The sequence below is a fragment of the Nelumbo nucifera genome, chromosome 4, assembly GCF_055504915.1.
Source record: "Nelumbo nucifera cultivar China Antique chromosome 4, China Antique-T2T, whole genome shotgun sequence".
NCBI classification, from domain to species: domain Eukaryota; kingdom Viridiplantae; phylum Streptophyta; class Magnoliopsida; order Proteales; family Nelumbonaceae; genus Nelumbo; species Nelumbo nucifera.
In genome coordinates this window covers 53,856,804-53,880,991 of record NC_142652.1, presented here as the reverse complement: position 1 = coordinate 53,880,991, position 24,188 = coordinate 53,856,804, and the positions used below count along the sequence as shown (strand labels likewise).

Below are 24,188 nucleotides of genomic sequence, written 5' to 3'. Positions count from 1 at the left end.
TGCGGCACGACCGTCATTACTGAATTGGAACCATGCAAGAACCGGGCTTTTGGCATTCGTCGTGCATTGTGGGCCCCGCGATAGTATTCCAGTGGTGCGGCAGATCTAAAAAGCAAACACTCCGCTCACGTAGGAGCTTGTGCACGGTTACCAAGGGAGGAAGGCTGCATACACAGTTTTTTCAAGTCTAAAACAATTAATGGAGGGGAGCAAGATACTGCATAAAGATCTAAGCGAGCATGAATTAAATGGGTGCGATCATACCAGCACTCATGCACCGGATCCCATCAGCCCACCGAAGTTAAGCGTGCTTGGCCGAGTGTAGTACTAGGATGGGTGACCTCGTGGGAAATCCTCGTGTTGCACCCCAATTTTATTAATATTTTATTTTGATTTGTATTTGCAAATTCCATTTGTTGTTTCGGCGTGACAACTGTAAACAACGCGTCGGATACTCGGACCACTTGTGGCACGATCGTCATTACTGAATGGGAACGGTGCAAGAACCGGGCTTTCGGCATTCGTCATGCATTGTGGGCCCCGTGATAGTATTGCATCTATCCGGCGGTGCGGCAGATCTGAAAAGCAAACACTCCGCTCACGTAAAAGCTTGTGCACGGTTACCAAGGGAGGAAGGCGGCATACACAGTTTTTTCAAGTCAAAAACAATTAATGGAGGGGAGCAAGATAGTGCATAAAGATCTAAGCGAGAATGAATTAAATGGGTGCGTCCATACTAGCACTAATGCACCGGATCCCATCAGAACTCTGAAGTTAAACGTGCTTGGCCGAGAGTAGTACTAGGACGGGTGACCTCTTGGGAAGTCCTCGTGTTGCACCCCAATTTTATTAATATTTTATTTTGATTTGTATTTGCAAATTCCATTTGTTGTTTCGGCGAGACAACTGGAAACAACGCGTCGGATACTCGGACCACTTGTGGCACGATCGTCATTACTGAATGGGAACGGTGCAACAACCGGGCTTTCGGCATTCGTCATGCATTGTGGGCCCCGTGATAGTATTGCATCAATCCGGCGGTGCGGCAGATCTGAAAAGCAAACACTCCGCTCACGTAGGAGCTTGTGCACGGTTACCAAGGGAGGAAGGCGGCATACACAGTTTTTTCAAGTCTAAAACAATTAATGGAGGGGATCAAGATACTGCATAAAGATCTAAGCGAGCATGAATTAAATGGGTGCGATCATACCAGCACTCATGCACCGGATCCCATCAGCACACCGAAGTTAAGCGTGCTTGGCCGAGTGTAGTATTAGGATGGGTGACCTCGTGGGAAATCCTCGTGTTGCACCCCAATTTTATTAATATTTTTTTTTTATTTGTATTTGCAAATTCCATTTGTTGTTTCGGCGAGACAACTGGAAACAAAGCGTCGGATACTCGGACCACTTGCGGCACGATCGTCATTACTGAATGGGAACGGTGCAAGAACCGGGCTTTCGGCATTCGTCATGCATTCTGGGCCCCGTGATAGTATTGCATCTATCCGGGGGTGCGGCAGATCTGAAAAGCAAACACTCCGCTCACGTAGGAGCTTGTGCACGGTTACCAAGGGAGGAAGGCGGTATACACAGTTTTTTCAAGTCTAAAACAATTAATGGAGGGGAGCAAGATAGTGCAAAAGGATCTAAGCGAACGTGAATTAAATGGGTTCGATCATACCAGCACTAATGCACCGGATCCCATCAGAACTCCGAAGTTTAGCGTGCTTCGGCGAGAGTAGTTCTAGGATGGGTGACCTCCTGGGAAGTCCTCATGTTGCACCTCAATTTTATTAATATTTTATTTTGATTTCGTATTTGCAAATTCCATTTGTTGTTTCGGCGAGACAACTGGAAACAACGCGTCGGATACTCGGACCACTTGCGGCGCGATCGTCATTACTGAATGGGAACGGTGCAAGAACCGGGCTTTCGGCATTCGTCATGCATTGTGGGCCTCGTGATAGTATTGCATCTATCCGGGGGTGCTGCAGATCTGAAAAGCAAACACTCCGCTCACGTAGTAGCTTGTGCACGGTTACCAAGGGAAGATGGCGGCATACACAGTTTTTTCAAGTCTAAAACAATTAATGGAGGGGAGCAAGATAGTGCATAAAGATCTAAGCGAGCATGAATTAAGCGGGTGCGATCATACCAGCACTAATGCACCGGATCCCATCAGAACTCCGAAGTTAAGAGTGCTTGGGCGAGAGTATTTCTAGGAAGGGTGACCTCCTGGGAAGTCCTCTTGTTGCTCCTCAATTTTATTAATATTTTATTTTGATTTCGTATTTGCAAATTCCATTTGTTGTTTCGGCGAGACAACTGGAAACAACGCGTCGGATACTCGGACCATTTGCGGCACGATCGTCATTACAGAATGGGAACCGTGCAAAAACCGTGCTTTTGGCATTCGTCGTGCATTGTGGGCCCCGCGATAGTATTGCATTTATCCGGGGGTGCTGCAGATCTGAAAAACAAACACTCCGCTCACGTAGGAGCTTGTGCACGGTTACCAAGGGAAGAAGGCTGCATACACATTTTTTTCAAGTCTAAAACAATTAATGGAGGGGAGCAAAATAGTGCATAAAGATCTAAGCGAGCATGAATTAAATGGGTGCGATCATACCAGCACTAATGCACCGGATCCCATCAGCACACCGAAGTTAAGCATGCTTGAACGAGAGTAGTATTAGGATGGGTGATCTCCTGGGAAGTCCTCGTGTTGCACCCCAATTTTATTAATATTTTATTTTGATTTGTATTTGCAAATTCCATTTGTTGTTTCGGCGTGACAACTGTAAACAACGCGTCGGATACTCGGACCACTTGCGGGACGATCGTCATTACTGAATGGGAACGGTGCAAGAACCGGGCTTTCGGCATTCGTCATGCATTGTCAGCCCCGCAATAGTATTGCATCTATCCGGGGGTGCGGCAGATCTGAGAAACAAACACTCCGCTCACGTAAGAGCTTGTGCACGGTTACCAAGGGAGGAAGGCTGCATACAAAATTTTTTCAAGTCTAAAACAATTAATGGAGGGGAGCAAAATAGTGCATAAAGATCTAAACGAGAATGAATTAAACGGGTGCGATCACACCAGCACTAATGCACCGGATCCCATCAGAACTCCGAAGTTAAGCGTGCTTGGGCGAGAGTAGTACTAGGATGGGTGACCTCCAGGGAAGTCCTCGTGTTGCATCCCAATTTTATTAATATATTATTTTGATTTGTATTTGCAAATTACATTTGTTGTTTCGGCGAGACAACTGGAAACAACGCGTCGGATACTCGGACCACTCGCGGGACGATCGTCATTACTGAATGGGAACGGTGCAATAACCGGGCTTTCGGCATTCGTCATGCATTGTTGGCCCCGCGATAGTATTGCATCTATCCGGGGTTGCGGCAGATCTGAAAAGCAAACACTCCGCTCACGTAGGAGCTTGTGCACGGTTACCAAGGGGGGAAAGCTGCATACACAGTTTTTTGAAGTCTAAAACAATTAATGGAGGGGAGCAAGATAGTGCTTAAAGATCTAAGCGAGCATGAGTTAAACAGGTGCGATCGTACCAGCACTAATGTATCGGATCCCATCAGAACTCCGAAGTTAAGCGTGCTTGGGCGAGAGTACTAGTAGGATGGGTGACCTTCTGGGAAGTCCTCGTGTTGCACCCCAATTTTATTAATATTTTATTTCGATATCGTATTTGCAAATTCCATTTGTCGTTTCGGCGAGACAAACGCAAACAACGCGTCGGATACTCGGACCATTTGCGGCACGATCGTCATTACTGAATGGGAACCGTGCAAAAACCGGGCTTTTGGCATTCGTCATGCATTGTGGGCCCCGCGATAGTATTGCATCTATCCGGAGGTCCGGCAGATCTGAAAAACAAACACTCCACCCACGTAGGAGCTTGTGCACGGTTACTAAGGGAGGAAGGCTGCATACACAATTTTTTCAAGTCTAAAACAATTAATGGAGGGGAGCAAGAGAGTGCATAAAGATCTAAGCGAGCATGAATTAAACGGGTGCGATCAGACAAGCACTAACGCACCGGATCCCATCAGAACTCCGAAGTTAAGTGTGCTTGGGCGAGAGTAGTAGTAGGATGGGTGACCTCTTGGGAAGTCCTCGTGTTGCACCCCAATTTTATTAATATTTTATTTCGATATCGTGTTTGCAAATTCCATTTGTCGTTTCGGCGAGACAAACGCAAACAACGTGCCGAATACTCGGACCATTTGCGGCACGACCGTCATTACTGAATTGGAACCATGCAAGAACCGGGCTTTTGGCATTCGTCGTGCATTGTGGGCCGCGCGATAGTATTCCAGTGGTGCGGCAGATCTAAAAAGCAAACACTCCGCTCACGTAGGAGCTTGTGCACGGTTACCAAGGGAGGAAGGCTGCATACACAGTTTTTTCAAGTCTAAAACAATTAATGGAGGGGAGCAAGATACTGCATAAAGATCTAAGCGAGCATGAATTAAATGGGTGCGATCATACCAGCACTCATGCACCGGATCCCATCAGCACACCGAAGTTAAGCGTGCTTGGCCGAGTGTAGTATTAGGATGGGTGACCTCGTGGGAAATCCTCGTGTTGCACCCCAATTTTATTAATATTTTTTTTTTATTTGTATTTGCAAATTCCATTTGTTGTTTCGGCGAGACAACTGGAAACAAAGCGTCGGATACTCGGACCACTTGCGGCACGATCGTCATTACTGAATGGGAACGGTGCAAGAACCGGGCTTTCGGCATTCGTCATGCATTCTGGGCCGCGTGATAGTATTGCATCTATCCGGGGGTGCGGCAGATCTGAAAAGCAAACACTCCGCTCACGTAGGAGCTTGTGCACGGTTACCAAGGGAGGAAGGCGGTATACACAGTTTTTTCAAGTCTAAAACAATTAATGGAGGGGAGCAAGATAGTGCAAAAGGATCTAAGCGAACGTGAATTAAATGGGTTCGATCATACCAGCACTAATGCACCGGATCCCATCAGAACTCCGAAGTTTAGCGTGCTTCGGCGAGAGTAGTTCTAGGATGGGTGACCTCCTGGGAAGTCCTCATGTTGCACCTCAATTTTATTAATATTTTATTTTGATTTCGTATTTGCAAATTCCATTTGTTGTTTCGGCGAGACAACTGGAAACAACGCGTCGGATACTCGGACCACTTGCGGCGCGATCGTCATTACTGAATGGGAACGGTGCAAGAACCGGGCTTTCGGCATTCGTCATGCATTGTGGGCCTCGTGATAGTATTGCATCTATCCGGGGGTGCTGCAGATCTGAAAAGCAAACACTCCGCTCACGTAGTAGCTTGTGCACGGTTACCAAGGGAAGAAGGCGGCATACACAGTTTTTTCAAGTCTAAAACAATTAATGGAGGGGAGCAAGATAGTGCATAAAGATCTAAGCGAGCATGAATTAAGCGGGTGCGATCATACCAGCACTAATGCACCGGATCCCATCAGAACTCCGAAGTTAAGAGTGCTTGGGCGAGAGTATTTCTAGGAAGGGTGACCTCCTGGGAAGTCCTCTTGTTGCACCTCAATTTTATTAATATTTTATTTTGATTTCGTATTTGCAAATTCCATTTGTTGTTTCGGCGAGACAACTGGAAACAACGCGTCGGATACTCGGACCATTTGCGGCACGATCGTCATTACAGAATGGGAACCGTGCAAAAACCGTGCTTTTGGCATTCGTCGTGCATTGTGGGCCCCGCGATAGTATTGCATTTATCCGGGGGTGCTGCAGATCTGAAAAACAAACACTCCGCTCACGTAGGAGCTTGTGCACGGTTACCAAGGGAAGAAGGCTGCATACACATTTTTTTCAAGTCTAAAACAATTAATGGAGGGGAGCAAAATAGTGCATAAAGATCTAAGCGAGCATGAATTAAATGGGTGCGATCATACCAGCACTAATGCACCGGATCCCATCAGCACACTGAAGTTAAGCATGCTTGAACGAGAGTAGTATTAGGATGGGTGATCTCCTGGGAAGTCCTCGTGTTGCACCCCAATTTTATTAATATTTTATTTTGATTTGTATTTGCAAATTCCATTTGTTGTTTCAGCGTGACAACTGTAAACAACGCGTCGGATACTCGGACCACTTGCGGGACGATCGTCATTACTGAATGGGAACGGTGCAAGAACCGGGCTTTCGGCATTCGTCATGCATTGTCAGCCCCGCAATAGTATTGCATCTATCCGGGGGTGCGGCAGATCTGAGAAACAAACACTCCGCTCACGTAAGAGCTTGTGCACGGTTACCAAGGGAGGAAGGCTGCATACAAAATTTTTTCAAGTCTAAAACAATTAATGGAGGGGAGCAAAATAGTGCATAAAGATCTAAACGAGAATGAATTAAACGGGTGCGATCACACCAGCACTAATGCACCGGATCCCATCAGAACTCCGAAGTTAAGCGTGCTTGGGCGAGAGTAGTACTAGGATGGGTGACCTCCAGGGAAGTCCTCGTGTTGCATCCCAATTTTATTAATATATTATTTTGATTTGTATTTGCAAATTACATTTGTTGTTTCGGCGAGACAACTGGAAACAACGCGTCGGATACTCGGACCACTCGCGGGACGATCGTCATTACTGAATGGGAACGGTGCAATAACCGGGCTTTCTGCATTCGTCATGCATTGTTGGCCCCGCGATAGTATTGCATCTATCCGGGGTTGCGGCAGATCTGAAAAGCAAACACTCCGCTCACGTAGGAGCTTGTGCACGGTTACCAAGGGGGGAAAGCTGCATACACAGTTTTTTGAAGTCTAAAACAATTAATGGAGGGGAGCAAGATAGTGCTTAAAGATCTAAGCGAGCATGAGTTAAACAGGTGCGATCGTACCAGCACTAATGTATCGGATCCCATCAGAACTCCGAAGTTAAGCGTGCTTGGGCGAGAGTACTAGTAGGATGGGTGACCTTCTGGGAAGTCCTCGTGTTGCACCCCAATTTTATTAATATTTTATTTCGATATCGTATTTGCAAATTCCATTTGTCGTTTCGGCGAGACAAACGCAAACAACGCGTCGGATACTCGGACCATTTGCGGCACGATCGTCATTACTGAATGGGAACCGTGCAAAAACCGGGCTTTTGGCATTCGTCATGCATTGTGGGCCCCGCGATAGTATTGCATCTATCCGGAGGTGCGGCAGATCTGAAAAACAAACACTCCACCCACGTAGGAGCTTGTGCACGGTTACTAAGGGAGGAAGGCTGCATACACAATTTTTTCAAGTCTAAAACAATTAATGGAGGGGAGCAAGAGAGTGCATAAAGATCTAAGCGAGCATGAATTAAACGGGTGCGATCAGACAAGCACTAACGCACCGGATCCCATCAGAACTCCGAAGTTAAGTGTGCTTGGGCGAGAGTAGTAGTAGGATGGGTGACCTCTTGGGAAGTCCTCGTGTTGCACCCCAATTTTATTAATATTTTATTTCGATATCGTGTTTGCAAATTCCATTTGTCGTTTCGGCGAGACAAACGCAAACAACGTGCCGAATACTCGGACCATTTGCGGCACGACCGTCATTACTGAATTGGAACCATGCAAGAACCGGGCTTTTGGCATTCGTCGTGCATTGTGGGCCCCGCGATAGTATTCCAGTGGTGCGGCAGATCTAAAAAGCAAACACTCCGCTCACGTAGGAGCTTGTGCACGGTTACCAAGGGAGGAAGGCTGCATACACAGTTTTTTCAAGTCTAAAACAATTAATGGAGGGGAGCAAGATACTGCATAAAGATCTAAGCGAGCATGAATTAAATGGGTGCGATCATACCAGCACTCATGCACCGGATCCCATCAGCACACCGAAGTTAAGCGTGCTTGGCCGAGTGTAGTACTAGGATGGGTGACCTCGTGGGAAATCCTCGTGTTGCACCCCAATTTTATTAATATTTTATTTTGATTTGTATTTGCAAATTCCATTTGTTGTTTCGGCGTGACAACTGTAAACAACGCGTCGGATACTCGGACCACTTGTGGCACGATCGTCATTACTGAATGGGAACGGTGCAAGAACCGGGCTTTCGGCATTCGTCATGCATTGTGGGCCCCGTGATAGTATTGCATCTATCCGGCGGTGCGGCAGATCTGAAAAGCAAACACTCCGCTCACGTAAAAGCTTGTGCACGGTTACCAAGGGAGGAAGGCGGCATACACAGTTTTTTCAAGTCAAAAACAATTAATGGAGGGGAGCAAGATAGTGCATAAAGATCTAAGCGAGAATGAATTAAATGGGTGCGTCCATACTAGCACTAATGCACCGGATCCCATCAGAACTCTGAAGTTAAACGTGCTTGGCCGAGAGTAGTACTAGGACGGGTGACCTCTTGGGAAGTCCTCGTGTTGCACCCCAATTTTATTAATATTTTATTTTGATTTGTATTTGCAAATTCCATTTGTTGTTTCGGCGAGACAACTGGAAACAACGCGTCGGATACTCGGACCACTTGTGGCACGATCGTCATTACTGAATGGGAACGGTGCAACAACCGGGCTTTCGGCATTCGTCATGCATTGTGGGCCCCGTGATAGTATTGCATCAATCCGGCGGTGCGGCAGATCTGAAAAGCAAACACTCCGCTCACGTAGGAGCTTGTGCACGGTTACCAAGGGAGGAAGGCGGCATACACAGTTTTTTCAAGTCTAAAACAATTAATGGAGGGGATCAAGATACTGCATAAAGATCTAAGCGAGCATGAATTAAATGGGTGCGATCATACCAGCACTCATGCACCGGATCCCATCAGCACACCGAAGTTAAGCGTGCTTGGCCGAGTGTAGTATTAGGATGGGTGACCTCGTGGGAAATCCTCGTGTTGCACCCCAATTTTATTAATATTTTTTTTTTATTTGTATTTGCAAATTCCATTTGTTGTTTCGGCGAGACAACTGGAAACAAAGCGTCGGATACTCGGACCACTTGCGGCACGATCGTCATTACTGAATGGGAACGGTGCAAGAACCGGGCTTTCGGCATTCGTCATGCATTCTGGGCCCCGTGATAGTATTGCATCTATCCGGGGGTGCGGCAGATCTGAAAAGCAAACACTCCGCTCACGTAGGAGCTTGTGCACGGTTACCAAGGGAGGAAGGCGGTATACACAGTTTTTTCAAGTCTAAAACAATTAATGGAGGGGAGCAAGATAGTGCAAAAGGATCTAAGCGAACGTGAATTAAATGGGTTCGATCATACCAGCACTAATGCACCGGATCCCATCAGAACTCCGAAGTTTAGCGTGCTTGGGCGAGAGTAGTTCTAGGATGGGTGACCTCCTGGGAAGTCCTCATGTTGCACCTCAATTTTATTAATATTTTATTTTGATTTCGTATTTGCAAATTCCATTTGTTGTTTCGGCGAGACAACTGGAAACAACGCGTCGGATACTCGGACCACTTGCGGCGCGATCGTCATTACTGAATGGGAACGGTGCAAGAACCGGGCTTTCGGCATTCGTCATGCATTGTGGGCCTCGTGATAGTATTGCATCTATCCGGGGGTGCTGCAGATCTGAAAAGCAAACACTCCGCTCACGTAGTAGCTTGTGCACGGTTACCAAGGGAAGAAGGCGGCATACACAGTTTTTTCAAGTCTAAAACAATTAATGGAGGGGAGCAAGATAGTGCATAAAGATCTAAGCGAGCATGAATTAAGCGGGTGCGATCATACCAGCACTAATGCACCGGATCCCATCAGAACTCCGAAGTTAAGAGTGCTTGGGCGAGAGTATTTCTAGGAAGGGTGACCTCCTGGGAAGTCCTCTTGTTGCACCTCAATTTTATTAATATTTTATTTTGATTTCGTATTTGCAAATTCCATTTGTTGTTTCGGCGAGACAACTGGAAACAACGCGTCGGATACTCGGACCATTTGCGGCACGATCGTCATTACAGAATGGGAACCGTGCAAAAACCGTGCTTTTGGCATTCGTCGTGCATTGTGGGCCCCGCGATAGTATTGCATTTATCCGGGGGTGCTGCAGATCTGAAAAACAAACACTCCGCTCACGTAGGAGCTTGTGCACGGTTACCAAGGGAAGAAGGCTGCATACACATTTTTTTCAAGTCTAAAACAATTAATGGAGGGGAGCAAAATAGTGCATAAAGATCTAAGCGAGCATGAATTAAATGGGTGCGATCATACCAGCACTAATGCACCGGATCCCATCAGCACACCGAAGTTAAGCATGCTTGAACGAGAGTAGTATTAGGATGGGTGATCTCCTGGGAAGTCCTCGTGTTGCACCCCAATTTTATTAATATTTTATTTTGATTTGTATTTGCAAATTCCATTTGTTGTTTCGGCGTGACAACTGTAAACAACGCGTCGGATACTCGGACCACTTGCGGGACGATCGTCATTACTGAATGGGAACGGTGCAAGAACCGGGCTTTCGGCATTCGTCATGCATTGTCAGCCCCGCAATAGTATTGCATCTATCCGGGGGTGCGGCAGATCTGAGAAACAAACACTCCGCTCACGTAAGAGCTTGTGCACGGTTACCAAGGGAGGAAGGCTGCATACAAAATTTTTTCAAGTCTAAAACAATTAATGGAGGGGAGCAAAATAGTGCATAAAGATCTAAACGAGAATGAATTAAACGGGTGCGATCACACCAGCACTAATGCACCGGATCCCATCAGAACTCCGAAGTTAAGCGTGCTTGGGCGAGAGTAGTACTAGGATGGGTGACCTCCAGGGAAGTCCTCGTGTTGCATCCCAATTTTATTAATATATTATTTTGATTTGTATTTGCAAATTACATTTGTTGTTTCGGCGAGACAACTGGAAACAACGCGTCGGATACTCGGACCACTCGCGGGACGATCGTCATTACTGAATGGGAACGGTGCAATAACCGGGCTTTCGGCATTCGTCATGCATTGTTGGCCCCGCGATAGTATTGCATCTATCCGGGGTTGCGGCAGATCTGAAAAGCAAACACTCCGCTCACGTAGGAGCTTGTGCACGGTTACCAAGGGGGGAAAGCTGCATACACAGTTTTTTGAAGTCTAAAACAATTAATGGAGGGGAGCAAGATAGTGCTTAAAGATCTAAGCGAGCATGAGTTAAACAGGTGCGATCGTACCAGCACTAATGTATCGGATCCCATCAGAACTCCGAAGTCGAGCGTGCTTGGGCGAGAGTACTAGTAGGATGGGTGACCTTCTGGGAAGTCCTCGTGTTGCACCCCAATTTTATTAATATTTTATTTCGATATCGTATTTGCAAATTCCATTTGTCGTTTCGGCGAGACAAACGCAAACAACGCGTCGGATACTCGGACCATTTGCGGCACGATCGTCATTACTGAATGGGAACCGTGCAAAAACCGGGCTTTTGGCATTCGTCATGCATTGTGGGCCCCGCGATAGTATTGCAATTATCCGGAGGTGCGGCAGATCTGAAAAACAAACACTCCACCCACGTAGGAGCTTGTGCACGGTTACTAAGGGAGGAAGGCTGCATACACAATTTTTTCAAGTCTAAAACAATTAATGGAGGGGAGCAAGAGAGTGCATAAAGATCTAAGCGAGCATGAATTAAACGGGTGCGATCAGACAAGCACTAACGCACCGGATCCCATCAGAACTCCGAAGTTAAGTGTGCTTGGGCGAGAGTAGTAGTAGGATGGGTGACCTCTTGGGAAGTCCTCGTGTTGCACCCCAATTTTATTAATATTTTATTTCGATATCGTGTTTGCAAATTCCATTTGTCGTTTCGGCGAGACAAACGCAAACAACGTGCCGAATACTCGGACCATTTGCGGCACGACCGTCATTACTGAATTGGAACCATGCAAGAACCGGGCTTTTGGCATTCGTCGTGCATTGTGGGCCCCGCGATATTATTCCAGTGGTGCGGCAGATCTAAAAAGCAAACACTCCGCTCACGTAGGAGCTTGTGCACGGTTACCAAGGGAGGAAGGCTGCATAGACAGTTTTTTCAAGTCTAAAACAATTAATGGAGGGGCGCAAGATAGTGCATAAAGATCTAAGCGAGCATGAATTAAACGGGTGCGATCATACCAGCACTAATGCACCGGATCCCATCAGAACTCCGAAGTTAAGCGTGCTTGGGCGAGAGTAGTACTAGGATGGGTGACCTCTTTGGAAGTCCTCGTGTTGCACCCCAATTTTATTAATATTTTATTTCGATATCGTGTTTGCAAATTCCATTTGTCGTTTCGGCGAGACAAACGCAAACAACGCGTCGGATACTCGGACCATTTGCGGCACGATCGTCATTACTGAATGGGAACCGTGCAAGAACTCGACTTTTGGCATTCATCGTGCATTGTGGGCCCCGCGATAGTATTGCATTTATCCGGTGGTCCGGCAGATCTGAAAAACAAACACTCCGCTCACGTAGGAGCTTGTGCACGGTTACCAAGGGAGGAAGGCTGCATACACAGTTTTTTCAAGTCTAAAACAATTAATGGAGGGGAGCAAGATAGTTCATAAAGATCTAAGCGAGCATGAATTAAACGGGTGCGATCATACCAGCACTAATGCACCGGATCCCATCAGAACTCCGAAGTTAAGCGTGCTTGGGCGAGAGTAGTACTTGGATGGTTGACCGCCTGGGAAGTCCTCGTGTTGCACCCCAATTTTATTAATATTTTATTTCGATATCGTATTTGCCAATTCCATTTGTCGTTTCGGTGAGACAAACGCAAACAAAGCGTCGGATACTCGGACCATTTGCGGCACGATCGTCATTACTGAATGGGAACCGTGCAAGAACTCGACTTTTGGCATTCATCGTGCATTGTGGGTCCCGCGATAGTATTGCATTTATCCGGTGGTCCGGCAGATCTGAAAAACAAACACTCCGCTCACGTAGGAGCTTGTGCACGGTTACCAAGGGAGGAAGGCTGCATACACAGTTTTTTCAAGTCTAAAACAATTAATGGAGGGGAGCAAGAGAGTGCATAAAGATCTAAGCGAGCATGAATTAAACGGGTGCGATCATACTAGCACTAATGCATCGGATTCCATCAGAACTCCGAAATTAATTATGCTTGGGCGAGAGTAGTACTAAGATGAATGACCTTCTGGGAAGTCCTCGTGTTGCACCCCAATTTTCTTAATAATTTATTTCGATATCGTATTTGCAAATTCCATTTGTCGTTTCGGCGAGACAAACGCAAACAACGCGCCGGATACTCGGACCATTTGCGGCACGATCGTCATTACTGAATAGGAACCGTGCAAGAACTCGGCTTTTGGCATTCGACGTGAATTGTGGGCCCCGCGATAGTATTGCATTTATCCAGTGGAGCGGCAGATCTGAAAAACAATTAATGGAGGGGAGCAAGATAGTGCATAAGGATGTAAGCGAGCATGAATTAAACGGGTGCGATCATACCGGCACTAATGCACCGGATCCCATCAGAACTCCGAAGTTAAGCGTGCTTGGGCGAGAGTAGTACTAGGATGGTTGACCTCCTGGGAAGTCCTCGTGTTGCACCCCAATTTTATTAATATTTTATTTTGATTTGTATTTGCAAATTCCATTTGTTGTTTCGGCGAGACAACTGGGGGACAATCGTCATTACTGAATGGGAACGCTGCAAGAAACGGGCTTTCGGCATTCGTCAAGCATTGTGGGCCCCGCCATAGTATTGCATCTATCCGGGGGTGCGGCAGATCTGAAAAGCAAACACTCCGCTCACGTAGGAGCTTGTGCACGGTTACCAAGGCAGGAAAGCTGCATACACAGTTTTTTCAAATCTAAAACAATAAATGGAGGGGAGCAAGATAGTGCATAAAGATCTAAGCGAGCATGAATTAAACGGTTGCGATCATACCAGTACTAATGCACCGGATCCCATCAGAACTCCGAAGTTAAGCGTGCTTGGGCGAGAGTAGTACTAGGATGGGTGACCTCCTGGTAAGTCCTCGTGTTTCACCCCAATTTTATTAATATTTTATTTTGATTTATATTTGCAAATTCCATTTGTTGTTTCGGCGAGACAACTGGAAACAACGCGTCAGATACTCGGACTACTTGCGGCACGATCGTCATTACTGAATGGGAACCGTGCAAGAATCGGGCTTTTGGCATTCGTCGTGCATTGTGGGCCCCGCGATAGTATTGCTTTTATCCAGTGGTGCGGCAGATCTGAAAAGCAAACACTCCGCTCACGTAGGAGCTTGTGCACGGTTACCAAGGGAGGAAGGCTGCATACACAGTATTTTCAACTCTAAAACAATTAATGGAGGGGAGCAAGATAGTGCATAAAGATGTAAGCGAGCATGAATTAAACGGGTGCGATCATACCAGCACTAATGCACCGGATCCCATCAGAACTCCGAAGTTAAGCGTGCTTGGGCGAGAGTAGTAGTAGGATGGGTGACCTCCTCGGAAGTCCTCGTGTTGCACCCCATTTTTATTAATATTTTATTTTGATTTGTTTTTGCAAATTCCATTTGTTGTTTCGGCGAGACAATTGGAAACAGCGCGTCGGATACTCGGACCACTTGCGGGACAATCGTCATTACTGAATGGGAACGGTGCAAGAACCGGGCTTTCGGCATTTGTCATGCATTGTGCGCCCCACGATAGTATTCCCTCTATCCGGGGGTGCGGCAGATCTGAAAAGCAAACACTCCCCTCACGTAGGAGCTTGTGCACGGTTACCAAGGGAGGAAAGCTGCATACACAGTTTTTTCAAATCTAAAACAATAAATGGAGGGGAGCAAGATAGTGCATAAAGATATAAGCGAGCATGAATTAAACGGGTGCGATCATACCAGCACTAATGCACCGGATCCCATCAGAATTCTGAAGTTAAGCGTGCTTGGGCGAGAGTAGTATTAGGATGGGTGACCTCCTGGGAAGTCCTCGTGTTGCACACCAATTTTATTAATATTTTATTTTGATTTGAATTTGCAAATTCCATTTGTTGATTCGGCGAGACAACTGGAAACAACGCGTCAGATACTCGGTCCACTTGCGGCACGATCGTCATTACTGAATGGGAACGGTGCAAGAACCGGGCTTTTCGCATTCGTCGTGCATTGTGGGTCCCGCGAAAGTATTGCATCTATCCGGGGGTGCGGCAGATCTGAAAAACAAACACTCCGCCCACGTACGAGCTTGTGCACGATTACCAAGGGAGGAAGGCTGCATACACACTTTTTTCAAGTCTAAAACAATTAATGGAGGGGAGCAAGACAGTGCATAAAGATCTAAGCGAGCATAAATTAAACGGGTGCGATCATACCAGCACTAATTCACCGGATCCCATCAGAACTCCGAAGTTAAGCGTGCTTGGGCGAGAGTAGTACTAGGATGGGTGACCTCCTTGGAAGTCCTCGTGTTGCACCCCAATTTTATTAATATTTTATTTCGATATCGTGTTCGCAAATTCCATTTGTCATTTCGGCAAGACAAACGCACACAACGCGTCGGATACTCGGACCATTTGCGGCACGATCGTCATTACTGAATGGGAACCGTGCAAGAACCGGGCTTTTGGCATTCGTCGTGCATTGTGGTTCCCGCGATAGTATTGCATTTATCCAGTGGTGCGGCAGATCTGAAAAGCAAACACTCCGCTCACGTAGGAGCTTGTGCACGGTTACCAAGGGAGGAAGGCTGCATACACAGTTTTTTCAAGTCTAAAACAATTAATGGAGGGGAGCAGGATAGTGCATAAAGATGTAAGCGAGCATGAATTAAACGGGTGCGATCATACCTGCACTAATGCACCGGATCCCATCAGAACTCCGAAGTTAAGCGTGCTTGGGCGAGAGTAGTACTAGGATGGTTGACCTCCGGGGAAGTCCTCGTGTTGCACCCCATTTTTATTAATATTTTATTTTGATTTGTTTTTGCAAATTCCATTTGTTGTTTCGGCGAGACAATTGGAAACAGCGCGTCGGATACTCGGACCACTTGCGGGACAATCGTCATTACTGAATGGGAACGGTGCAAGAACCGGGCTTTCGGCATTTGTCATGCATTGTGCGCCCCACGATAGTATTCCCTCTATCCGGGGGTGCGGCTGATCTGAAAATCAAACACTCCCCTCACGTAGGAGCTTGTGCACGGTTACCAAGGGAGGAAAGCTGCATACACAGTTTTTTCAAATCTAAAACAATAAATGGAGGGGAGCAAGATAGTGCATAAAGATATAAGCGAGCATGAATTAAACGGGTGCGATCATACCAGCACTAATGCACCGGATCCCATCAGAATTCTGAAGTTAAGCGTGCTTGGGCGAGAGTAGTATTAAGATGGGTGACCTCCTGGGAAGTCCTCGTGTTGCACCCCAATTTTATTGATATTTTATTTTGATTTGAATATGCAAATTCCATTTGTTGATTTGGCGAGACAACTGGAAACAACGCGTCAGATACTCGGTCCACTTGCGGCACGATCGTCATTACTGAATGGGAACGGTGCAAGAACCGGGCTTTTCGCATTCGTCGTGCATTGTGGGTCCCGCGAAAGTATTGCATCTATCCGGGGGTGCGGCAGATCTGAAAAACAAACACTCCGCCCACGTACGAGCTTGTGCACGATTACCAAGGGAGGAAGGCTGCATACACACTTTTTTCAAGTCTAAAACAATTAATGGAGGGGAGCAAGACAGTGCATAAAGATCTAAGCGAGCATAAATTAAACGGGTGCGATCATACCAGCACTAATGCACCGGATCCCATCAGAACTCCGAAGTTAAGCGTGCTTGGGCGAGAGTAGTACTAGGATTGGTGACCTCCTAGGAAGTCCTCGTGTTGCACCCCAATTTTATTAATATTTTATTTCGATATCGTGTTTTCAAATTGCATTTGTCGTTTTGGCGAGACAAACGCAAACAACGCGTCGGATACTCGGACCATTTGCGGCACGATCGTCATTACTGAATGGGAACCGTGCAAGAACTCGGCTTTTGGCATTCGTCGTGCATTGTGGGCCCCGCGATAGTATTGCATTTATCCGGTGGTGCGGCAGATCTGAAAAACAAACACTCCCGCTCACGTAGGAGCTTGTGCACGGTTACCAAGGGAGGAAGGCTGCATACACAGTATTTTCAAGTCTAAAACAATTAATGGAGGGGAGCAAGATAGTGCATAAAGATGTAAGCGAGCATGAATTAAACGGGTGCGATCATACCAGCACTAATGCACCGGATCCCATCAGAACTCCGAAGTTAAGCGTGCTTGGCCGAGAGTTGTACTAGGATGGGTGACCGCCTCGGAAGTGCTCGTGTTGCACCCCAATTTTATTAATATTTTATTTCGATATCGTGTATGCAAATTCCATTTGTCGTTTCGGCGAGACAAACGCAAACAACGCGTCGGATACTCGGACCATTTGCGGCACGATCGTCATTACTGAATGGGAACCGTTCAAGAACTCGGCTTTTGGCATTCGTCGTGCATTGTGGGCCCCGTGATAGTATTGCATTTATCCGGTGGTGCGGCAGATCTGAAAAGCAAACACTCCTCTCACGTAGGAGCTTGTGCACGGTTACCAAGGGAGGAAGGCTGCATACACACTTTTTTCAAGTCTAAAACAATTAATGGAGTGGAGCAAGATAGTGTATAAAGATCTGAGCGAGCATGAATTAAACGGGTGCGATCATACCAGCACTAATGCACCGGATCCCATCAAAACTCCGAAGTTAAGCGTGCTTGGGCGAGAGTAGTACTAGGATGGGTGACCTCCTAGGAAGTCCTCGTGTTGCACCCCAATTTTATTAATATTTTATTTCGATATCGTGTTCGCAAATTCCATTTGTCGTTTCGGCAAGACAAACGCAAACAACGCGTCGGATACTCGGACCATTTGCGGCACGATCGTCATTACTGAATGGGAACCGTGCAAGAACACGGCTTTTGGCATTCGTCGTGCATTGTGGGCCCGGTGATTGTATTGCATTTTTCCGGTGTTGCGGCAGATCTGAAAAGCAAACACTCCGCTCACGTAGGAACTTGTGCACGGTTACCAAGGGAGGGGAGCAAGATAGTGCATAAAGATCTAAGCGAGCATGAATTAAACGGGTGCGATCATACCAGCACTAATGCACCGGATCCCATCAGAAGTCCGAAGTTAAGCGTGCTTGGGCGAGAGTAGTACTTGGATGGTTGACCTCCTGGGAAGTCCTCGTGTTGCACCCCATTTTTATTAATATTTTATTTTGATTTGTATTTGCAAATTCCATTTGTTGTTTCGGCGAGACAATTGGAAACAACGCGTCGGATACTCGGACCACTTACGGGACAATCGTCATTACTGAATGGGAACGGTGCAAGAACCGGGCTTTCGGCATTCGTCATGCATTGTGCGCCCCGCGATAGTATTCCTTCTATCCGGGGGGTGCGGCAGATCTGAGAAGCAAACACTCCGCTCAAGTAGGATCTTGTGCACAGTTACCAAGGGAGGAAAGCTGCATACACAGTTTTTTCAAATCTAAAACAATAAATGGAGGGGAGCAAGATAGTGCATAAAGATCTAAGCGAGCATGAATTAAAAGGGTGCAATCATACCAGCACTAATGCACCAGATCCCATCAGAACTCCGAAGTTAAGCGTGCTTGGGCGAGAGTAGTACTAGGATGGGGACCTCCTGGGAAGTCCTCGTGTTGCACCCCAATTTTATTAATATTTTATTTTGATTTGTATTTGCAAAGTCCATTTGTTGTTTCGGCGAGACAACTGGAAACAACGCGTCGGATACTCGGTCCACTTGCGGGACGATCGTCATTACTGAATGGGAACGATGCAAGAACCGGGCTTTCGGCATTCGTCATGCATTGTTGGCCCCGCGATATTATTGCATTTATCCGGGGGTGCGGCAGATATGAAAAGCAAACGCTCCGCTCACGTAAGTGCTTGTGCACGGTTACCAAGGGAGGATGGCTGCATACACACTTTTTTCATGTCTAAAACAATTAATGGAGTGGAGCAAGATATTGCATAAAGATCTAAGCGAGCATGAATTAAATGAATGCGATCATACCAGCACTAATGCACCGGATCGCATCAAAACTCCGAAGTTGAGTGTGCTTGGGCGAGGGTAGTACTAGGATGGGTGACCTCCTGGGAAGTCCTCGTGTTGCACCCCAATTTTATTAATATTTTATTTCGATATCGTATTTGCAAATTCCATTTGGCGTTTAGGCGAGACAAACGCAAACAACGCGCCGGATACTCGGACCATTTGCTACACGATCGTCATTATTGAATGGGAACCGTGCAAGAACCGGGCTTTTGGCATTCGTCGTGCATTGTGGGCCCCGCGATAGTATTGCATTTATCCAGTGGGGCGGCAGATCTGAAAAACAAACACTCCGCTCACGTAGGAGCTTGTGCACGGTTACCAAGGGAGGATGGCTGCATACACAGTTTTTTCAAATCTAAAATAATTAATGGAGGGGAGCAAGATAGTGCATAAAGATCTAAGCGAGCATGAATTAAACGGGTGCGATCATACCAGCACTAACGCATCGGATCCCATCAGAACTCCGAAGTTAAGCGTGCTTGGGCGAGAGTAGTACTAGGATGGGTGGCCTCCTGCGATGTCCTCGTGTTGCACCGCAATTTTATTAATATTTTATTTCGATATCGTGTTTGCAAATTCCATTTGTCGTTTCGGCGAGACAAACGCAAACAACGCGTCGGATACTCGGACCATTTGCGGCACGATCATTACTGAATGGGAACCATGCAAGAACTCGGCTTTTAACATTCGTCGTGCATTGTGGGCCCCGCGATAGTATTGCATTTATCCGGTGGTGCGGCAGATCTGAAAAGCAAACACTCCGCTCACGTATGAGCTTGTGCACGGTTACCAAGGGAGGAAGGCTGCATACACAATTTTTTCAAGTCTAAAACAATTAAAGGAGGGGAGCAAGATAGTGCATAAAGATCTAAGCGAGCATGAATTAAACGGGTGTGATCATACCACCACTAATGCACCGGATCCCATCAGAACTCCGAAGTTATGCGTGCTTGGGCGAGAGTACTACTAGGATGGTTGACCTCCTGGGAAGTCCTCGTGTTGCACCCCAATTTTATTAATATTTTATTTCGATATCGTATTTGCAAATTCCATTTGTCGTTTCGGCGAGACAAACGCAAACAAAGCGCCGGATACTCGGACCATTTGCGGCACGATCGTCATTACTGAATGGGAACCGTGCAAGAACCGGGCTTTTGGCATTCGTCGTGCATTGTGGGCCCCGCGATAGTATTACATTTATCCAGGGGTGCGGCAGATCTGAAAAGCAAACACTCCGCTCACGTAGGAGATTGTGCATGGTTACCTAGGGAGGAAGGCTGCATACACAGTTTTTTCAAGTCTAAAACAATTAAGGGAGGGGAGCAAGATAGTGCAAAAAGATCTAAGCGAGCATGAATTAAACGGGTGCGATCATACCAGCACTAATGCACTGGATCCCATCAGAACTCCGATGTTAAGCGTGCTTGGGCGGGAGTAGAGTAGGATGGGTGACCTCTTGGGAAGTCCTTGTGTTGCACCCCAATTTTATTAATATTTAATTTTGATTTGTATTTGCAAATTCCATTTGTTGTTTCGGCGAGACAATTGGAAACAACGCGTCGGATACGCGGACCACTTGCGGGACAATCGTCATTACTGAATGGGAACGGTGCAAGAAAGGGCGTTCGGCATTCGTCATGCATTGTGGGCCCCGCGATAGTATTGCATCTATCCGGGGGTGCGGCAGATCTGAAAAGCAAACACTCTGCTCACGTAGGAGCTTGTGCACGGTTACCAAGGGAGGAAAGCTGCATACACACTTTTTTCAAGTTTAAAACAATTAATGGAGGGGAGCAAAATAGTGCATAAAGATCTAAGCGAGCATTAATTAAACAGGTGCGATCATACCAGCACTAATGCACCGGATCCCATCAGAACTCCGAAGTTAAGCGTGCTTGGGCGAGAGTAGTACTAGGATGGATGACCTCCTGGGAAGTCCTCGTGTTGCACCCCAATTTTATTAATATTTTATTTTGATTTGTATTTGCAAATTCCATTTGTTGTTTCGGCGAGACAACTGGAAACAACGCGTCGGATAATCGGACCACTTGCTGGACGATCATCATTACTGAATGGGAACGATGCAAGAACTGGGCTTTCGGCATTCATCATGCATTGTGGGCCCCGCGATAGTATTGCATCTATCCGGGGGTGCAGCAGATCTGAAAAGCTAACACTCCGCTGACGTAGGAGCTTGTGCACGGTTACCAAGGGAGGAAGGCTGCATACACACTTTTTTCAAGTTTAAAACAATTAATGGAGGGGAGCAAAATAGTGCATAAAGATGTAACCGAGCATGAATTAAACAGGTGAGTTCGTACCAGCACTAATGCACTGGATCCCATCAGAACTCCGTAGTTAAGCGTGCTTTGGCGAGTGTAGTACTAGGATGGGTGACCTCCTGGGAAGTCCTCGTGTGGCACCCCAATTTTATTAATATTTTATTTTGATTTTTATTTGCAAATTCCATTTGTTGTTTCGGCGAGACAACTGGAAACAACGCGTCGGATACTCGGACCACTTGCTGGACGATCATCATTACTGAATGGGAACGATGCAAGAACCGGGCTTTCGGCATTCGTCATGCATTGTAGGCCCCGTGATAGTATTGCATCTATCCGGGGGTGCGGCAGATCTGAAAAGCAAACACTCCGCTCACGTAGGAGCTTGTGCACGGTTACCAAGGCAGGAAAGCTGCATACACACTTTTTTCAAATCTAAAACAATAAATGGAGGGGAGCAAGATAGTGCATAAAGATCTAAGCGAGCATGAATTAAACGGGTGCGATCATACCAGCACTAATGCACCAGATCCCATCAGAACTCTGAAGTTAAGCGTGCTTGGGTGGGAGTAGTACTAGGATGGGTGACCTCTTGGGAAGTCGTCGTGTTGCACCCCAATTTTATTAATATTTTATTTTGATTTGTATTTGCAAATTCCATTTGTTGTTTCGGCGAGACAACTGGAAACAACGCGTCGGATACTCGGACCACTTGGAACCGTGCAAAAACCGGGCTTTTGGCATTCGTCGTGCATTGTGGGCCCCGCGATAGTATTGCATCTATCCGGAGGTGCGGCATTCGTCGTGCATTCGTCGTGCATTCGTCGTGCATTCGTCGTGCATTCGTTTCGGCGAGACAAACGCAAACAACGCGCCGGATACTCGGACCATTTGCGGCACGATCGTCATTACTGAATGGTAACCGTGCAAAAACCAGGCTTTTGGCATTCGTCGTGCATTGTGGGCCCCGCGATAATATTGCACCTATCCAGTGGTGCGGCAGATCTGAAAAGCAAACACTCCGCTCACTTAGGTGCTTGTGCACGGTTACCAAGGGAGGAAAGCTGCATACACACTTTTTTCAAGTCTAAAACAATTAATGGAGGGGAGCAAGATAGTGCATAAAGATCTAAGCGAGCATGAATTAAACGGATGCGATCATAGCAGCACTAATGAACTGGATCCCATCAGAACTCCGAAGTTAAGCGTGCTTGGGCGAGAGTAGCACTAGAATGGGTGACCGCCTGGGAAGTCCTCGTCTTGCACCCCAATTTTATTAATATTTTATTTTGATTTGTATTTGCAAATTCCATTTGTTGTTTCGGCGAGACAAATGGAAACAACGCGACGGATACTCGGACCACTTGCGGGACGATCGTCAATACTGAATGGCAACGGTGCAAGAACCGGGCTTTCGGCATTCGTCATGCATTGTGGGCCCTGCGATAGTATTGCTTCTATCCGGGGGTGTAGCAGATCTGAAAACCAGACACTCCGCTCACGTAGGAACTTGTGCACGGTTTCCAAGGGAGGAAGGCTGCATACATAGTTTTTTCAAGTCTAAAACAATTAATGGAGGGGAGCAAGATAGTGCATAAAGTTCTAAGCGAGCATGAATTAAACGGGTGCGATCATACCAGCACTAATGAACCAGATTCCATCAGAACTCCGAAGTTAAGCGTGCTTGGGCGAGAGTAGTACTAGAATGGGTGACCTCCTGGGAATCCTCGTGTTGCACCCCAATTTTATTAATATTTTATTTTGATTTGTATTTGCAAATTCCATTTGTTGTTTCGGCGAGACAACTGGAAACAACACGTCGGATACTCGGACCACTTGCGGGACGATCGTCAATACTGAATGGGAACGGTGCAAGAACTGGGCTTTCGGCATTCGTCATGCATTGTGGGCCCTGCGATAGTATTGCTTCTATCCGGGGGTGCGGCAGATCTGAAAAGCAAACACTGCGCTCACGGAGGAGCTTGTGCACGGTTACCAAGGGAGGAAGGCTGCACACACACTTTTTTCAAGTCTAAAACAATTGATGGAGGGGAGTAAGATAGTGCATAAAGATCTAAGCGAGCATGAATTAAATGTGTGCGATCATACCAACACTAATGCATCGGATCCCATCAGAACTCCGAAGTTAAGCGTGTTTGGGCGAGAGTAGTACTAGGATGGGTGACCTCCTGGGAAGTCCTCGTGTTGCATTTCGATTTTATTAAAATTTTATTTCGATATCGTGTTTGCAAATTCTATTTGTCGTTTCGGCGAGACAAACACAAACAACGCGTCGGATACTTGGACCATTTGCGACACGATCGTCATTACTGAATGGGAACCGTCCAAGAACTCGGCTTTTTGCATTCGTCGTGCATTGTGGGCCCCGCGATAGTATTGCATTTATCCGGTGGTGCAGCAGATCTGAAAAGTAAACACTCCGCTCACGTAGGAGCTTGTGCACTGTTACCAAGGGAGGAAAGCTGCATACACAGTTTTTTCAAGTCGAAAACAATTAATGGAGGGGAGCAAGATAGTGCATAAAGATCTATGCGAGCATGAATTAAACGGGTGCGATCATACCAGCACTAATGCACCGGATCCCATCAGAACTCCGAAGTTAAGTGTGCTTGGGCGATAGTAGTACTAGGATGGCTGACCTCCTGGGAAGTCCTCGTGTTGCCCCCAATTTTATTAACATTTTATTTCGATATCGTATTTGCAAATTCCATTTGTCGTTTCGGCGAGACAAACGCAAACAACGCGCCGGATACTCGAACCATTTGCGGCATGATCGTCATTACTGAATGGGAACCGTGCAAAAACCGGGCTTTTGGCATT

General features: G+C 46.6%; 23 non-coding genes and 28 pseudogenes across 23 annotated transcripts; all 51 read left to right on the top strand.

Annotated features, from left to right (window-relative positions):
• Positions 1 to 250: 250 nt before the first annotated feature.
• LOC148800215 (5S ribosomal RNA) lies at positions 251 to 369 on the top strand (annotated as a pseudogene).
• Positions 370 to 723: 354 nt separating this feature from the next.
• On the top strand, positions 724 to 842 carry LOC148800214 (5S ribosomal RNA; annotated as a pseudogene).
• Positions 843 to 1,196: 354 nt separating this feature from the next.
• LOC148800213 (5S ribosomal RNA) lies at positions 1,197 to 1,315 on the top strand (annotated as a pseudogene).
• A 354-nt stretch (positions 1,316 to 1,669) lies between these two features.
• LOC148800212 (5S ribosomal RNA) lies at positions 1,670 to 1,788 on the top strand (annotated as a pseudogene).
• A 355-nt stretch (positions 1,789 to 2,143) lies between these two features.
• Positions 2,144 to 2,262, top strand: LOC148800211 (5S ribosomal RNA; annotated as a pseudogene).
• Positions 2,263 to 2,617: 355 nt separating this feature from the next.
• On the top strand, positions 2,618 to 2,736 carry LOC148800210 (5S ribosomal RNA; annotated as a pseudogene).
• Positions 2,737 to 3,090: 354 nt separating this feature from the next.
• On the top strand, positions 3,091 to 3,209 carry LOC148800209 (5S ribosomal RNA). The gene has a single exon (XR_016073693.1). It is a non-coding gene; the product is annotated as a 5S ribosomal RNA (ribosomal RNA).
• A 354-nt stretch (positions 3,210 to 3,563) lies between these two features.
• On the top strand, positions 3,564 to 3,682 carry LOC148800208 (5S ribosomal RNA; annotated as a pseudogene).
• A 355-nt stretch (positions 3,683 to 4,037) lies between these two features.
• On the top strand, positions 4,038 to 4,156 carry LOC148800207 (5S ribosomal RNA). The gene has a single exon (XR_016070617.1). It is a non-coding gene; the product is annotated as a 5S ribosomal RNA (ribosomal RNA).
• Positions 4,157 to 4,503: 347 nt separating this feature from the next.
• Positions 4,504 to 4,622, top strand: LOC148800206 (5S ribosomal RNA; annotated as a pseudogene).
• A 354-nt stretch (positions 4,623 to 4,976) lies between these two features.
• LOC148800205 (5S ribosomal RNA) lies at positions 4,977 to 5,095 on the top strand (annotated as a pseudogene).
• A 355-nt stretch (positions 5,096 to 5,450) lies between these two features.
• LOC148800204 (5S ribosomal RNA) lies at positions 5,451 to 5,569 on the top strand (annotated as a pseudogene).
• Positions 5,570 to 5,924: 355 nt separating this feature from the next.
• LOC148800203 (5S ribosomal RNA) lies at positions 5,925 to 6,043 on the top strand (annotated as a pseudogene).
• A 354-nt stretch (positions 6,044 to 6,397) lies between these two features.
• LOC148800202 (5S ribosomal RNA) lies at positions 6,398 to 6,516 on the top strand. The gene has a single exon (XR_016073692.1). It is a non-coding gene; the product is annotated as a 5S ribosomal RNA (ribosomal RNA).
• Positions 6,517 to 6,870: 354 nt separating this feature from the next.
• Positions 6,871 to 6,989, top strand: LOC148800201 (5S ribosomal RNA; annotated as a pseudogene).
• Positions 6,990 to 7,344: 355 nt separating this feature from the next.
• On the top strand, positions 7,345 to 7,463 carry LOC148800200 (5S ribosomal RNA). The gene has a single exon (XR_016070616.1). It is a non-coding gene; the product is annotated as a 5S ribosomal RNA (ribosomal RNA).
• Positions 7,464 to 7,810: 347 nt separating this feature from the next.
• Positions 7,811 to 7,929, top strand: LOC148800199 (5S ribosomal RNA; annotated as a pseudogene).
• Positions 7,930 to 8,283: 354 nt separating this feature from the next.
• Positions 8,284 to 8,402, top strand: LOC148800198 (5S ribosomal RNA; annotated as a pseudogene).
• A 354-nt stretch (positions 8,403 to 8,756) lies between these two features.
• Positions 8,757 to 8,875, top strand: LOC148800197 (5S ribosomal RNA; annotated as a pseudogene).
• A 354-nt stretch (positions 8,876 to 9,229) lies between these two features.
• Positions 9,230 to 9,348, top strand: LOC148800196 (5S ribosomal RNA; annotated as a pseudogene).
• Positions 9,349 to 9,703: 355 nt separating this feature from the next.
• LOC148800195 (5S ribosomal RNA) lies at positions 9,704 to 9,822 on the top strand (annotated as a pseudogene).
• Positions 9,823 to 10,177: 355 nt separating this feature from the next.
• On the top strand, positions 10,178 to 10,296 carry LOC148800194 (5S ribosomal RNA; annotated as a pseudogene).
• A 354-nt stretch (positions 10,297 to 10,650) lies between these two features.
• LOC148800193 (5S ribosomal RNA) lies at positions 10,651 to 10,769 on the top strand. Its single transcript, XR_016073691.1, has one exon. It is a non-coding gene; the product is annotated as a 5S ribosomal RNA (ribosomal RNA).
• A 354-nt stretch (positions 10,770 to 11,123) lies between these two features.
• Positions 11,124 to 11,242, top strand: LOC148800192 (5S ribosomal RNA; annotated as a pseudogene).
• Positions 11,243 to 11,597: 355 nt separating this feature from the next.
• On the top strand, positions 11,598 to 11,716 carry LOC148800191 (5S ribosomal RNA). Its single transcript, XR_016070615.1, has one exon. It is a non-coding gene; the product is annotated as a 5S ribosomal RNA (ribosomal RNA).
• A 347-nt stretch (positions 11,717 to 12,063) lies between these two features.
• Positions 12,064 to 12,182, top strand: LOC148800190 (5S ribosomal RNA). The gene has a single exon (XR_016072146.1). It is a non-coding gene; the product is annotated as a 5S ribosomal RNA (ribosomal RNA).
• Positions 12,183 to 12,537: 355 nt separating this feature from the next.
• On the top strand, positions 12,538 to 12,656 carry LOC148800189 (5S ribosomal RNA). The gene has a single exon (XR_016071652.1). It is a non-coding gene; the product is annotated as a 5S ribosomal RNA (ribosomal RNA).
• A 355-nt stretch (positions 12,657 to 13,011) lies between these two features.
• On the top strand, positions 13,012 to 13,130 carry LOC148800188 (5S ribosomal RNA; annotated as a pseudogene).
• A 275-nt stretch (positions 13,131 to 13,405) lies between these two features.
• On the top strand, positions 13,406 to 13,524 carry LOC148800187 (5S ribosomal RNA). Its single transcript, XR_016071374.1, has one exon. It is a non-coding gene; the product is annotated as a 5S ribosomal RNA (ribosomal RNA).
• A 323-nt stretch (positions 13,525 to 13,847) lies between these two features.
• On the top strand, positions 13,848 to 13,966 carry LOC148800186 (5S ribosomal RNA; annotated as a pseudogene).
• Positions 13,967 to 14,320: 354 nt separating this feature from the next.
• On the top strand, positions 14,321 to 14,439 carry LOC148800185 (5S ribosomal RNA). Its single transcript, XR_016073478.1, has one exon. It is a non-coding gene; the product is annotated as a 5S ribosomal RNA (ribosomal RNA).
• Positions 14,440 to 14,793: 354 nt separating this feature from the next.
• LOC148800184 (5S ribosomal RNA) lies at positions 14,794 to 14,912 on the top strand. The gene has a single exon (XR_016069886.1). It is a non-coding gene; the product is annotated as a 5S ribosomal RNA (ribosomal RNA).
• Positions 14,913 to 15,266: 354 nt separating this feature from the next.
• LOC148800183 (5S ribosomal RNA) lies at positions 15,267 to 15,385 on the top strand. The gene has a single exon (XR_016072987.1). It is a non-coding gene; the product is annotated as a 5S ribosomal RNA (ribosomal RNA).
• A 355-nt stretch (positions 15,386 to 15,740) lies between these two features.
• On the top strand, positions 15,741 to 15,859 carry LOC148800182 (5S ribosomal RNA). Its single transcript, XR_016073489.1, has one exon. It is a non-coding gene; the product is annotated as a 5S ribosomal RNA (ribosomal RNA).
• Positions 15,860 to 16,213: 354 nt separating this feature from the next.
• Positions 16,214 to 16,332, top strand: LOC148800181 (5S ribosomal RNA). Its single transcript, XR_016075767.1, has one exon. It is a non-coding gene; the product is annotated as a 5S ribosomal RNA (ribosomal RNA).
• A 354-nt stretch (positions 16,333 to 16,686) lies between these two features.
• LOC148800180 (5S ribosomal RNA) lies at positions 16,687 to 16,805 on the top strand. Its single transcript, XR_016075491.1, has one exon. It is a non-coding gene; the product is annotated as a 5S ribosomal RNA (ribosomal RNA).
• Positions 16,806 to 17,161: 356 nt separating this feature from the next.
• Positions 17,162 to 17,280, top strand: LOC148800179 (5S ribosomal RNA). The gene has a single exon (XR_016070100.1). It is a non-coding gene; the product is annotated as a 5S ribosomal RNA (ribosomal RNA).
• A 355-nt stretch (positions 17,281 to 17,635) lies between these two features.
• Positions 17,636 to 17,754, top strand: LOC148800178 (5S ribosomal RNA). Its single transcript, XR_016075428.1, has one exon. It is a non-coding gene; the product is annotated as a 5S ribosomal RNA (ribosomal RNA).
• A 309-nt stretch (positions 17,755 to 18,063) lies between these two features.
• LOC148800177 (5S ribosomal RNA) lies at positions 18,064 to 18,182 on the top strand. Its single transcript, XR_016075168.1, has one exon. It is a non-coding gene; the product is annotated as a 5S ribosomal RNA (ribosomal RNA).
• A 355-nt stretch (positions 18,183 to 18,537) lies between these two features.
• Positions 18,538 to 18,655, top strand: LOC148800176 (5S ribosomal RNA). Its single transcript, XR_016069617.1, has one exon. It is a non-coding gene; the product is annotated as a 5S ribosomal RNA (ribosomal RNA).
• Positions 18,656 to 19,009: 354 nt separating this feature from the next.
• Positions 19,010 to 19,128, top strand: LOC148800175 (5S ribosomal RNA; annotated as a pseudogene).
• A 355-nt stretch (positions 19,129 to 19,483) lies between these two features.
• On the top strand, positions 19,484 to 19,602 carry LOC148800174 (5S ribosomal RNA; annotated as a pseudogene).
• Positions 19,603 to 19,954: 352 nt separating this feature from the next.
• LOC148800173 (5S ribosomal RNA) lies at positions 19,955 to 20,073 on the top strand (annotated as a pseudogene).
• Positions 20,074 to 20,428: 355 nt separating this feature from the next.
• On the top strand, positions 20,429 to 20,546 carry LOC148800172 (5S ribosomal RNA; annotated as a pseudogene).
• A 353-nt stretch (positions 20,547 to 20,899) lies between these two features.
• On the top strand, positions 20,900 to 21,018 carry LOC148800171 (5S ribosomal RNA). Its single transcript, XR_016073180.1, has one exon. It is a non-coding gene; the product is annotated as a 5S ribosomal RNA (ribosomal RNA).
• A 354-nt stretch (positions 21,019 to 21,372) lies between these two features.
• On the top strand, positions 21,373 to 21,491 carry LOC148800170 (5S ribosomal RNA; annotated as a pseudogene).
• A 354-nt stretch (positions 21,492 to 21,845) lies between these two features.
• Positions 21,846 to 21,964, top strand: LOC148800169 (5S ribosomal RNA). The gene has a single exon (XR_016074945.1). It is a non-coding gene; the product is annotated as a 5S ribosomal RNA (ribosomal RNA).
• A 533-nt stretch (positions 21,965 to 22,497) lies between these two features.
• On the top strand, positions 22,498 to 22,616 carry LOC148800168 (5S ribosomal RNA; annotated as a pseudogene).
• Positions 22,617 to 22,970: 354 nt separating this feature from the next.
• Positions 22,971 to 23,088, top strand: LOC148800167 (5S ribosomal RNA). Its single transcript, XR_016069541.1, has one exon. It is a non-coding gene; the product is annotated as a 5S ribosomal RNA (ribosomal RNA).
• A 354-nt stretch (positions 23,089 to 23,442) lies between these two features.
• Positions 23,443 to 23,561, top strand: LOC148800166 (5S ribosomal RNA). Its single transcript, XR_016075460.1, has one exon. It is a non-coding gene; the product is annotated as a 5S ribosomal RNA (ribosomal RNA).
• Positions 23,562 to 23,916: 355 nt separating this feature from the next.
• LOC148800165 (5S ribosomal RNA) lies at positions 23,917 to 24,035 on the top strand (annotated as a pseudogene).
• Positions 24,036 to 24,188: the final 153 nt, after the last annotated feature.